This window comes from Oncorhynchus mykiss, chromosome 8 (genome assembly GCF_013265735.2).
Source record: "Oncorhynchus mykiss isolate Arlee chromosome 8, USDA_OmykA_1.1, whole genome shotgun sequence".
NCBI classification, from domain to species: domain Eukaryota; kingdom Metazoa; phylum Chordata; class Actinopteri; order Salmoniformes; family Salmonidae; genus Oncorhynchus; species Oncorhynchus mykiss.
The window spans coordinates 37,921,804-37,935,470 of NC_048572.1; the positions used below are offsets into that span (position 1 = coordinate 37,921,804).

The window sequence follows — 13,667 nt, forward strand, 5'->3', positions numbered from 1 at the left end:
TGTGACAGGCGCGCACACTCAGAAGCAAAGCCATTTACATAGCGTTTGCGTTTGAATGAAACCAGTTCATTTAGTAAATCTGGCCTGCTGTAATTTTTTTCTCAATTCCCTTCTCCGGCCGTTGTATTGGGCAGTTCAACAGTGAGGAATGTCAAAAACTTTGTGCTAGCCAGGAGCAAGAGTACAGGACATCAATAAGCTGCTCCCAAACATTTTAAACCAGCATCAGGAAATTGAGTATATCATAGTTCATGTGGTATTCAATAACATTATGAAGGGCAGCTCAGAACAGTTGAAAATCCATTTTAAAGAACTGATTGGGTCACTACTTGACACCAAATCAAATGTATTTATATAGCCCTTCGTACATCAGCTGATACCTCAAAGTGCTGTACAGAAACCCAGCCTAAAACCCCAAACAGCAAGCAATGCAGGTGTAGAAGCACGGTGGCTAGGAAAAACTCCCTAGAAAGACCAAAACCTAGGAAGAAACCTAGAGAGGAACCAGGCTATGAGGGGTGGCCAGTCCTCTTCTGCTGTGCCGGGTGGAGATTATAACAGAACATGCCCAAGATGTTCAAATGTTCATAAATGACCAGCATGGTCAAATAATAATAATCACAGTAGTTGTCGAGGGTGCAGCAAGTCAGCACCTCAGGAGTAAATGTCAGTTGGCTTTTCATAGCCGATCGTTAAGAGCCACTCTACCGCTCCTGCTGTCTCTAGAGCGTTGAAAACAGCAGGTCTGGGACAGGTAGCACGTCCGGTGAACAGGTCAGGGTTCCGTAGCAGCAGGCAGAACAGTTGAAACTGGAGCAGCAGCACGGCCAGGTGGACTGAGGACAGCAAGGAGTCATCATGCCAGGTAGTCCTGAGGCATGGTCCTAGGGCTCAGGTCCTCCAAGAGAGAGAAAGAAAGAGAGAAAGAGAGAATTAGAGAGAGCATACTTAAATTCACACAGGACACCGGATAAGACAGGAGAAGTAGTCCAGATATAACAAACTGACCCTAGTCCCCCGACACATAAACTACTGCAGCAAGATGGCATAGCAGTTCAGACGTTTTTTGTCCTCGTCTTGTCGTGTCCCGTATATATATAAATATTTACAACTTTTTTTTTACAACTTTTTTCACATAAATTTTTTAAAATTTTCCATAAACTCATCTTCAAAACACTCTCCTGCAACCCGCCTCACCAATTTATATTTATAAAAAAGTATTATTTACCTCAAATCTGTAATCCTCCAAGAAGCTAGCCAGAAACTCCAAGAAGCTAGCCAGAAACTAGCCAGAAGCTAGCCAGGAGCTAGCCAGAAGCTAATCCAGAAGCTAATCAGAAGCTAGTTCAGAAGCTAGTTCAGAAGCTAGTTAGCTTCTTTACTGGCAAATCGTTAGTATTCAGCTAACCACGGTTTGTGGTCATCAGCTATCCTTTAGCTCGAAAATCTATCGGCAGTTTTGTACGGCGCAGCGCAGCGCGGCTCGGAACGGAACATACCGGACCAATTTTTCTCTCCATGTCCCTGGATTTCAACCGCTAACTCTGGACATTCATACCTGGATCTCACAGCTAGCTAGCTGCTATCCGTGTGACTATCGGCTTTCGTCGATTCCGGAGCAAACATCAATTATTCCGGAGCTAGCCAGCTGAAGTGTTCCATCAATCACTCCTGGGCTGCAGTCACCTATCCGGACCCGTTTTACTGCCCCATCGGGCCTTCACAACTGGACTGCCGACGTTATCTACCCGAAGGAGTTATCCGGCTGGCTCCTCCGTCGCGACGTTACCTGAACGCCCATCTGCGGCCTGCTAACCGTTAGCTGTCTTATCGGCTGCTATCTGAATAGACAATCAGACAATTTATCTATTTATTTGTATTATTATTATTTTATTTTTTCTTCTTGGGCCTCTATAACTATATCTATTGTTTTTATTTTTGTTGTTGTTGTGTGATTTGGATTAATCCCCTCTACCACACGGAACCCCACTAATCAATTGACGGAACGCAAGAGGTGGCTAATAACAGACCTCCATCCTATGCTAGCTTGCTACCGATGGCCTGGCTAGCTGTCTAAATCGCCGTGACCCCCAACCAACCTCTCCACTCACCGGACCCTTTTGATCACTCGACTAAGCATGCCTCTCCTTAATGTCAATATGCCTTGTCCATTGCTGTTCTGGTTAGTGTTTATTGGCTTATTTCACTGTAGAGCCTCTAGTCCTGCTCACTATACCTTATCCAACCTATTAGTTCCACCACACACACATGCAATGACATCTCCTGGTTTCAATGATGTTTCTAGAGACAATATCTCTCTCTTCATCACTCAATACCTAGGTTAACCTCCACTGTATTCACATCCTACCATACCTTTGTCTGTACATTATACCTTGATGCTATTTTATCGCCCCCAGAAACCTCCTTTTACTCTCTGTTCCAGACGTTCTAGACGACCAATTCTTATTGCTTTTAGCCGCACCCTTATTCTACTCCTCCTCTGTTCCTCTGGCGATGTAGAGGTGAATCCAGGCCCTGCAGTGCCTAGCTCCACTCCTATTCCCCAAGCGCTCTCTTTTGACGACTTCTGTAACCGTAATAGCCTTGGTTTCATGCATGTTAACATTAGAAGCCTCCTCCCTAAGTTTGTTCTATTCACTGCTTTAGCACACTCTGCCAACCCGGATGTTCTAGCTGTGTCTGAATCCTGGCTTAGGAAGATCACCAAAAATTCTGAAATTTTAATTACAAACTACAACATTTTCAGACAAGATAGAACTGCCAAAGGGGGCGGTGTTGCAATCTACTGCAAAGATAGCCTGCAGAGTTCTGTCCTACTATCCAGGTCTGTACCCAAACAATTTGAACTTCTACTTTTAAAAATCCACCTCTCTAAAAACAAGTCTCTCACCGTTGCCGCCTGCTATAGACCACCCTCTGCCCCCAGCTGTGCTCTGGACACCATATGTGAACTGATTGCCCCCCATCTATCTTCAGAGCTCGTGCTGCTAGGCGACCTAAACTGGAACATGCTTAACACCCCAGCCATCCTACAATCTAAACTTGATGCCCTCAATCTCACACAAATTATCAATGAACCTACCAGGTACCTCCCCAAAGCCTTAAACACGGGCACGCTCATAGATATCATCCCAACCAACTTGCCCTCTAAATAAACCTCTGCTGTCTTCAACCAAGATCTCAGCGATCACTGCCTCATTGCCTGCATCCGTAATGGGTCAGTGGTCAAACAACCTCCACTCATCACTGTAAAACGCTCCCTGAAACACTTCAGCGAGCAGGCCTTTCTAATCGACCTGGCCGGGGTATCCTGGAAGGATATTGATCTCATCCCGTCAGTAGAGGATGCCTGGATATTTTTTTTAAATGCCTTCCTAACCATCTTAAATAAACATGTCCCATTCAAGAAATTTAGAACCAGGAACAGATATAGCCCTTGGTTCTCTCCAGACCTGACTGCCCTTAAAACCAACACAAAAACATCCTATGGCGTTCTGCATTAGCATCGAACAGCCCCCGTGATATGCAGCTGTTCAGGGAAGCTAGAAACCATTATACACAGGCAGTTAGAAAAGCCAAGGCTAGCTTTTTCAATCAGAAATTTGCATCCTGCAACACTAACTCAAAAAAGTTCTGGGACACTGTAACGTCCATGGAGAATAAGAACACCTCCTCCCAGCTGCCCACTGCACTGAAGATAGGAAACACTGTCACCACTGATAAATCCACCATAATTGAGAATTTCAATAAGCATTTTTCTACGGCTGGCCATACTTTCCACCTGGCTACTCCTACCCCGGTCAACAGCACTGCACCCCCCACAGCAACTCGCCCAAGCCTTCCCCATTTCTCCTTCTCACAAATCCGTTCAGCTGATGTTCTGAAAGAGCTGCAAAATCTGGACCCCTACAAATCAGCTGGGCTAGACAATCTGGACCCTTTCTTTCTAAAATTATCTGCAGAAATTGTTGACACCCCTATTACTAGCCTGTTCAACCTCTCTTTCGTGTCGTCTGAGATTCCCAAAGATTGGAAAGCAGCTGCGGTCATCCCCCTTTTCAAAGGGGGGGGACACTCTTGACCCAGACTGCTACAGACCTATATCTATCCTACCATGCCTTTCTAAGGTCTTCGAAAGCCAAGTCAACAAACAGATTACCGACCATTTCGAATCTCACCATACCTTCTCTGCTATGCAATCTGGTTTCAGAGCTGGTCAAGGGTGCACCTCAGCCACGCTCAAGGTCCTAAACGATATCTTAACCGCCATCGATAAGAAACATTACTGTGCAGCCGTTTTCATTGATCTGGCCAAGGCTTTCGACTCTGTCAATCACCACATCCTCATCGGCAGACTCGACAGCCTTGGTTTCTCAAATGATTGCCTCGCCTGGTTCACCAACTACTTCTCTGATAGAGTTCAGTGTGTCAAATCGGAGGGTCTGCTGTCCGGACCTCTGGCAGTCTCTATGGGGGTGCCACAGGGTTCAATTCTTGGACCGACTCTCTTCTCTGTATACATCAATGAGGTCGCTCTTGCTGCTGGTGAGTCTCTGATCCACCTCTACGCAGACGACACCATTCTGTATACTTCTGGCCCTTCTTTGGACACTGTGTTAACAACCCTCCAGGCAAGCTTCAATGCCATACAACTCTCCTTCCGTGGCCTCCAATTGCTCTTAAATACAAGTAAAACTAAATGCATGCTCTTCAACCGATCGCTACCTGCACCTACCCGCCTGTCCAACATCACTACTCTGGACGGCTCTGACTTAGAATAAGTGGACAACTACAAATACTTAGGTGTCTGGTTAGACTGTAAACTCTCCTTCCAGACCCATATCAAACATCTCCAATCCAAAGTTAAATCTAGAATTGGCTGCCTATTTCGCAACAAAGCATCCTTCACTCATGCTGCCAAACATACTCTTGTAAAACTGACCATCCTACCAATCCTCGACTTTGGCGATGTAATTTACAAAATAGCCTCCAATACCCTACTCAACAAATTGGGTGCAGTCTATCACAGTGCAATCCGTTTTGTCACCAAAGCCCCATATACTACCCACCATTGCGACCTGTACGCTCTCGTTGGCTGGCCCTCGCTTCATACTCGGCGCCAAACCCACTGGCTCCATGTCATCTACAAGACCCTGCTAGGTAAAGTCCCCCCTTATCTCAGCTCGCTGGTCACCATAGCATCTCCCACCTGTAGCACACGCTCCAGCAGGTATATCTCTCTAGTCACCCCCAAAACCAATTCTTTCTTTGGCCGCCTCTCCTTCCAGTTCTCTGCTGCCAATGACTGGAACGAACTACAAAAATCTCTGAAACTGGAAACACTTATCTCCCTCACTAGCTTTAAGCACCAACTGTCAGAGCAGCTCACAGATTACTTCACCTGTACATAGCCCACCTATAATTTAGCCCAAACAACTACCTCTTTCCCTACTGTATTTAATTTATTTATTCATTTTGCTCCTTTGCACCCCATTATTTTTATTTCTACTTTGCACATTCTTCCATTGCAAATCTACCATTCCAGTGTTTACTTGCTATATTGTATTTACTTTGCCACCATGGCCTTTTTTTGCCTTTACCTCCCTTATCTCACCTCATTTGCTCACATCGTATATAGACTTGTTTATACTGTATTATTGACTCTATGTTTGTTTTACTCCATGTGTAGCTCTGTGTCATTGTATGTGTCGAACTGCTTTGCTTTATCTTGGCCAGGTCGCAATTGTAAATGAGAACTTGTTCTCAACTTGCCTACCTGGTTAAATAGAGGTGAAATAAATAAATAACTAAAAATAAATACTGAAGGCTGAGACAGGAGGGGCCAGGAGACACTGTGGCCCCATCCGATGATACCCCCGGACAGGGCCAAACAGGAAGGATATAACCCCACCCACTTTGCCAAAGCACAGCCCCCACACAACTAGAGGGATATCTTCAACCAGCAACTTACCATCGTTCAAAGCTTAGACTCTATGGTAGTTCTACTAGATGTGTTCAAAGAGATAGGACTGACCACTCATACTCCCGTCTCTCAGTTCGAACCGATACCAATAGTTTGGGAATTCCCTCTTTGTTTTACACCGACCCAGGCTAGAAAATATTTCCCACCTTTTCCGTTTCCAGTCCCATCATCTCTTTGCACCTCATTACAGCCACTTGTCTAATTAGCTGAGTGGCTGTTTGTCTCCCTGTGTCTCTGTGTGTAATTATTGTTCTAAATGGCCATCACCAGCCCAGGCTAGTGTAGTGCATCAGTCTGGCTAGCCCAGGCTCAGGCTAATAGCCCCTGCTAGCTAATGACACCATTAGTCCTAATGATAGTACTAGCCGTTAGCAGCTAAACAGGAGTAATCACTGGGGCCGTGCACTGCTGGAAAACCTCTGTTAAAAGGGAAGAGAGGAAGAAGTAAGGAAAAGGGGGGTGTTCTAGAGGTGAGCTGAGTGGAGAGAGAGAGAGAGAGAGAGAGGGTCAGCGCATTAGCAACCCTTTGACTTGGCAGTGTGACACCAATATTGAATTGGTCGCTAAGGTGCCAGTGAAATGTTTTTTTTTTGCTGGTCATGTTTGTTTTTGGTTCATAATTTGTTTTTTTTAGTTAATCAAGATTTATTGAAACAGCAAAGGGTATGCAACAATGGGTATGTATGTAACGGATGTGAAATAGCTAGCTAGTTAGCGGTGGTGCGCGCTAAATAGCGTTTCAATCGGTGACGTCACTTGCTCTGAGACCTTGAAGTAGTGGTTCCCCGCGGCTTTTGTGGAGCGATGAGTAACGATGCTTCGTGGGTGACTGTTGTTGATGTGTGCAGAGGGTCCCTGGTTCGCGCCCGGGTATGGGCGAGGGGACGGTCTAAAGTTATACTGTTACATGTAGACCAGGTATTGAAAAAGTTTGGTCCGAAGTCTTGGTTGAAACTTTGCGAGGTGCAATTCAATCATCAATTCAAATCAATCATCAATTTCTATTAACATTAATTAAGGCTTTCCCAAAAAGCCTTCCCAATTATATGTTGACTGCAAAGTAGGCCTACCTGGCAAAATTATACGATGATGATTTGTATCAATTGCGGGACATTTGTTTTGCAAACTCTGCCATCACATGTAGCTTGGTCTCTTGCTAGGTTAAATTAAATTAAAGGATAACTGCACCCTCCAAATGTTTTTTATTTTATTGTTCCCAGGCCTCAAATGTGGTCTCCTGGCATGGTTTAAGCATGGTTGTTTTTCTACAAAAAGTGGGATTTTTTTGAGAGTGAAAACCTGAAATACGAGGAAAATGAGGAAATTGGAAAGAATGTATTTGTGAAAACTGAATTTACCCAAAGATAAAACAGATTTTACAGGGCCTTACAACTGTAGCTTGACTGTTCGAAACAAAAACACTATTTTTGAGATGGATTGTTTTGTTTCATTTTATCCCTCCAATGTAAATATTATATTGTCAAGTTAAAATGTAGTTATTTGTGTATAGATTGTAGGTCATTATTGGATATAGGTTTTCCTAGACCAGTATTCTTTTCATTCGGGCCAGTAGCTTTCAGTTGGCACTGGCCTGATGTGCCACTGGCAAATTAATCTGAATGTCAAGCTTTGCAAGGGCATGCTAATTTAAAATATGTTTAGTTATTATTAGCCTGTTAAAAGGCAATCTACACACACTAAGAGGTGTAGTTTTGCTATGAGTGCCTTGAGAGTTGTCTTTCATTGATGTCTTTATAACATGAACAAGATTTGAACCCACACTTATCGCAGAATTAAACTTAGTAACAGATGCACACAAGACCAACATTTTTTTGTGACTATTGATGAAAGATGACTACTGTCATCCATTGTTTTTACATATTTTGAAAGGCTTAAAATGACAGAAGAAAATATACATTTGCGGACAAGCTGGATGTAGTTCCCATAGTGTCCTTTGGAGGGCGGTGTTGCGCCAGCATGCATTGCGCTGGTGTGACTGACCTCTCCTGTGGCCTGGCATATTGTTTAAAGGCTGACTAAACACACTGCTGTTATGCTCAAGACTCCACCGGACCACCTTGCAACTTAATGCCTTTAGGTGGTTGTGGGTGTCTGTGTGCATGTTTATTTGCGACACTGCACACGATACTGTACTCGAACACCAGACGACAGGGGGCACATAGTTAACATATGCGTCGCCCGAGAAACAAAAATGACAGATGTATATGCTTTTAAGTGTGTGTGTGTTTTACTTGTCTCCCTCTCTCCCACCCCAATCCCCCCCCCCCCCCCAATCCTTGTGTCCAAACACAATGTATGGCAGTACAATAAGTCTGAAAGCAAAGCACCATCTCTCTCCACACACAATATTCAAAATGCACAGTAGCCTAAGCCCCAGGAAGGCCAGAGCAGCAGAAGCACCATCAATGTATTAAAGCCCTCTAATGGAGATGGGAACACAGAGGTCAGAGGTCAGCAGGAGTTGTTGCACTAAAGACAGATGAGGGAGGGATAAGCAGGCAGAGGTTGGGGACTTTGTAGGTCAGATAGAACCATTCTTATAGGGGTCATTCATTCCAGATGGAATTGAGTGTTGGCTGTACTTCTTTTAATTTGGGAAATATGAAGATATGGTATTCTTTTGATGTGGTGGGGTGACTACGTCTAGATTCTGAATAAATGTAGCTCCAGATATATGACTAATTGTCAAAGCATGTATAATCTACATGTCTTTCTGGTTAGTTTGGTTCTGTTTGTGCACTGTTCATTGGGCAGCTTGTGATAGGTGTAGTAGCCATGAGGTTCCAGCAGGGGGATTCATGCTCTGTCTGTGAGTCTGTCGGTGTGTCTGTGAGTCCCTTGCCTGTGAGTCTCTTGCCTGTGAGTCTCTTGCCTGCGAGTCTCTTTCAGTCTCTGTGTGTCTGTGAGTCTCTGCCTGTGAGTCTCTGCCTGTGAGTATCTGCCTGTGAGTCTCTTTCAGTCTCTGTCTGTCAGTCTGTCGGTGAGTCTGGTTGTGATTCTATGCCTGTGGGAGTCTGAAGTCCATATAACTGGTCTCTCTCTCTGACTCTCTTCAACCTCTCTCTCTCTTTAACACTTTCTTTCTCTTCATCTTACTTTCACTCACTCCGTCTTACTCTCTTTTTCATTCTCTGTTTCAATCTCACTCACTCCCTTTCATTCTATCTACCTCACTGTCATTCTGTCTGTTGATAATACAGTATGTGCATTGTCACAATTTGTATCGCCTGATTCACTTAAAAATATGCCTTAGATTCCTCTTTTTTGGCTGTCGCTTCCCCATTTATATTCAGAGCTAAAGTTCTCAAAACCCAACGTCAACTGTGCCAATCAGAATAGGTAGAAGTTTCTACCTGAAGCGTGAGAATCTCCAGACTCTCCAAACCTCATCTTCTCACTTCCTCCTTAATCATTTCCCCCTTGAAAAATGGCTCTCGGTTGCTTTTGGGGAAGTGGAGAAGAGACAGGAGAACAGAGAAGGTTCCTCCTGGCCCTAAGAGAGGAGAAGAGATCATACTTTTCTTAAACAATTGACCAAGGGAGAGGGAACTCCTATAGCTCCTTTAGTTAGCTATTGAGAAAAGGGAAGCTATGCTGTGTTCTGAGTCTGACGTTAGACATCACACCTGGGCTGAGAATACTGTGTGGCTCCTCTGTTCCCTACCTGGCTTTGCATTCCCTTGCTCTCACTGATTTTTGTAAAGATCAGCCAAGGTTCTCGTTCCTAGATGGAATGAGAAATACATGGAGGAAAGGAGAGAAACAGTTTAGTATGTATAAACATTTTGAATTTACTCACATGTGTATTATCGTCATGTAAAACGGAGGCTTACTGTATGAGTGGGTTTAGTTAGTCACCCATGTCCTGTGCTGTGCATTCCCCCGTCTTTCTCGCTCTCTTTTCCCTTTTCTCTCTCTCTTCCGGACTTGCTCTGACAGAGCGGTAAGTGTAGCAAGCTCCGCTGTCTTTTCCCTGCAGCTCCTCAGACATTAATCCATTGTGATGACAATCGACCTTGCTGTGAGACATGTGTGTTTGTGTCCAGTATCCCCCCCCCCCAAAAGCTCATAACCACACAGGTATCACTAGTCTATTCAATGACAATCTCTTCTCCTTGGCTGTCAAAACAGTGGTCATCTGGAGCCCTGAAGACTTGTTGCTCAGTTGGCTGTGTGTGTGTGTGTGTGTGTGTGTGTGTGTGTGTGTGTGTGTGTGTGTGTGTGTGTGTGTGTGTGTGTGTGTGTGTGTGTGTGTGTGTGTGTGTGTGTGTGTGTGTGTGTGTGTGTGTGTGTGTGTGTGTGAGCTCACAGGCTGGATGCTCCTAATGGGCGGCCAGAGGGGAGGAGTATCATACTCCTGTCTGGGGCTCTCTAACCTTGGCTGGAAGAGAGCTGCACAGTTCCCTGGAGCCTACTGAAGGAGCCAGGGCTTTGTCTCTCCTCCCGCATCCGAGGAGCCTGGTCACTGGGTAAATGCTCTCTGACCCCTAGGCCCCGGCCCAAGGGCTACCAGGCACCCTTTGGAGGGAGGAGCAGAGAGAGACACAAGGGGCCATCTGGTGCCCAGTGGAACACACATCACACACGCACCAGTGGCCCCCAGCTGACCTGCCTGTCACTCTGGCTGTGTGTCTCTGCTTCCCTAACCTCCTGTGTGGGAGAGAATGCCAGGGGCCAGGGGCCTGGAGGGGCCAGGGAGGGAGGGATGGAAAGAAAGAAGAATGGATGGAGGGAGAAAGGGAGGTGGAGTTATGGGAAGGATGCACGGCCCACACCACGTTCACCTTGACTGGGTCTTCCAGTGTAGGGACCTGGGTGCTCGTCTAAAGGGGTAGAAAAGAAAGACAACGGAAAGAGTGTGTGTGTGTGCGTGTGCGTGTGCGTGTGTGTGTGTGTGTGTGTGTGGACAAACAGACAGGCAGTATAAAAAATAAACACTTATGAAGCCATTAGCTAAATGTACATAGTGAAATTTAAGAAACAAACATTCCTTGGTAGCCACAGTTCTTAAAATGTGGCAGGGCTAAACTATTTAAAGGATAGTCCCTAGGCCTTCCTTAATTGTCCTGTTACCCAGTTGGATGGCCTCAAGCACAAACGAGGATGCTCAGGGAAGGACGGTTCATAATAATGGCTGTAACAGAGATCAATGGAATGGCGTCAAACACATGGAAACCATGTGGTTGGTATATTTTATACCATTCCACTTATTCCACTCCAGCCAATACCACGAGCCCGTTCAACCAAGTTAAGGTGCCACCAACCTCCTGTGCACTGTGCCTATTGGTGTGGCACTTGAGACAGTGCAGGCATCATCCAAGGGGAAGCAGTTGGAACTGCAGGTTAAGGACATGGGTGCTGCAACCCAGGATGTCATAGACCTTCCTCCTGGCCTGCTGCTCAAAGAATGAGGCCAGACTTCCGAGAGGTACCCTGGTGGTCTTAGCACAGGTGTTCACAATGGCTTGGAGGCAGTTCCTGTTCTTAGCAGAGGGATGTGAACCAGCACACAAAGGAGAAACAGAGAACGCTCTCGATGAAAGAACTATAAAAAATGTGCCATATTGATTTGTGTACACTGAATGAGTTCAGTTTCCTGAGGAAGTAATGGCTGGTATGTTTTTTTTTATGATGGCGTCTGTGTTTTGCTCATACTTCAGGGTGTTATTAAAGATGGTACTAGTAAAAAACTAACATTAAAACCTCTTAGAGCTACCCCCCTACTTTTTTCAATTTCTGCCTGAAGACATACCCAAATCTAACTGCCTGTAGCTCTGGCCCAGAAGCAAGGATATGCATATTCTTGGTTCCATTTGAAAGAAAACACTGAAGTTTGGGTAAATGTGAATTGAATGTAGGAGAATATAACACAATAGATCTGGTGTAGATAATACAATGAAAAAAAACATGTTTTTTCTTTTTATTGTTGTATCATCATCTTTAAAATGATCAAGAAAAAAACACATTCAGATAGGATTATGGGGACAATTTCAGTGAAAAATATAAGAGGGCAACAGTACTTGTGCAAAGCTTCAGAATGATAACTTCCAAAATGAGTGTGCTACATGACATTTATCATGAAGTCACCCAGGTGTCCCACACAAATAGCCCAAATGTACCCAAGTGGCCAAATTGGTGAAGGTATACATTTTGAAACAAATAACTATATACAAAATGCCAAAATGTTATTCTAACACCCCCCCCACCCCCCAATAAAAATTTAGAAAAAAATATGGACAAAAAATATGAAGGAAAAAATATATACATTTACAAAATAACATAGGTAACTATTTACACACTTTCAATATTTGGAAGACCCTCAGTCCTCTATCAAATCAAATGTATTTATATAGCCCTTCGTACATCAGCTAATATCTCAAAGTGCTGTACAGAAACCCAGCCTAAAACCCCAAACAGCAAGCAATGCAGGTGTAGAAGCACGGTGGCTAGGAAAAACTCCCTAGAAAGGCCAAAACCTAGGAAGAAACCTAGAGAGGAACCAGGCTATGAGGGGTGGCCAGTCCACTTCTGGCTGTTCCGGGTGGAGATTATAACAGAACATGGCCGAGATTTTCAAACGTTCATAGATGACCAGCAGGGTCAAATAATAGTAATCACAGTAGTTGTAGAGGATGCAACAGGACAGCACCTCAAGAGTAAATATGAACAGTTTAGGGTTCCATAGCCGCAGGCAGAACAGTTGAAACTGGAACAGCAGCAAGGCCAGGTGGACTGGGGACAGCAAGGAGTCATCATGCCAGGTAGTCCTAGGGCTCAGGTCCTCCGAGAGAGAAAGAGAGAATTAGAGAGAGCATACTTAAAACCTGTTAAGGATATGGCAGACATAGGCCCCCTTTGGAGAGATTGGGTACCCCTAGTAAACTGGAAAAAAAATCTGTCAAAAATTGCTAATATATGCAAATAAATTATTATTGGATAGAAAACACTCTAAAGATTCTAAAACCGTTGGAATTATGTCTGTAAGTATAGCAGAACTCACAGGGCAGGCATTCTTCCAAACTAGTTTCTGTGGCCATGAAAGTTGGAGCAACTTTGACGTCATGGCCCCCACCCTTCCCAACCAGTTATGATTCTGGGGACACTTTCTATCTCTTCCGCTAGATGTCCTCTTTCAGTCAGTTTCAGAGCTTTGAATCGTTCAAATCCCGCGAGAATTGACCCTATGGGAGTGAAATTAGTGCGTGCCACGAGAGAATAGGCTGTGCGTATGGGCGCGAATTGGTCCCAGCCATTCCTTTGTTCCAGCACTCAAGAGAAGGGCAGACGATGGCCGATTGAATTGAAGTTTGTTTTGCGTGTCTAAAACATCATAAAGCTTGCTTCTGCACTTAGTTTGACCTGTTTAGTCGACATATAATATGTAATTTTGAAGTTTTGATGCGCAACTTTTCCGGACCAGAGGACGTTTTGGGTGCATTTCAGCTGATGTTATTAGCAGTAGCTAATACAAAGACGCAAGACTTGAAACCAAACGATGTATTGGGTAAGTATGAAGCCTTCCAGAACATTCTGAATGAAGACCATCGAAGGTAAGGGAATATTTATGCTTAAATCTGTGTTTCTGTTGACTCCAACATTACGTAGAAATGTAGCTTGGAACTGAGCGCTGTCTCAGCATATG

The 13,667-nt window shown here is 44.5% G+C and overlaps 1 long non-coding RNA gene across 1 annotated transcript; it reads right to left on the reverse strand.

The window, feature by feature from the left end:
* Positions 1-8,314: 8,314 nt before the first annotated feature.
* LOC110531088 lies at positions 8,315-10,160 on the reverse strand. The gene is made up of 3 exons (XR_002474628.2): positions 9,859-10,160; positions 9,690-9,749; positions 8,315-9,518 (listed from the first exon to the last, which is right to left on the reverse strand). It is a non-coding gene; the product is annotated as an uncharacterized LOC110531088 (long non-coding RNA).
* Positions 10,161-13,667: the final 3,507 nt, after the last annotated feature.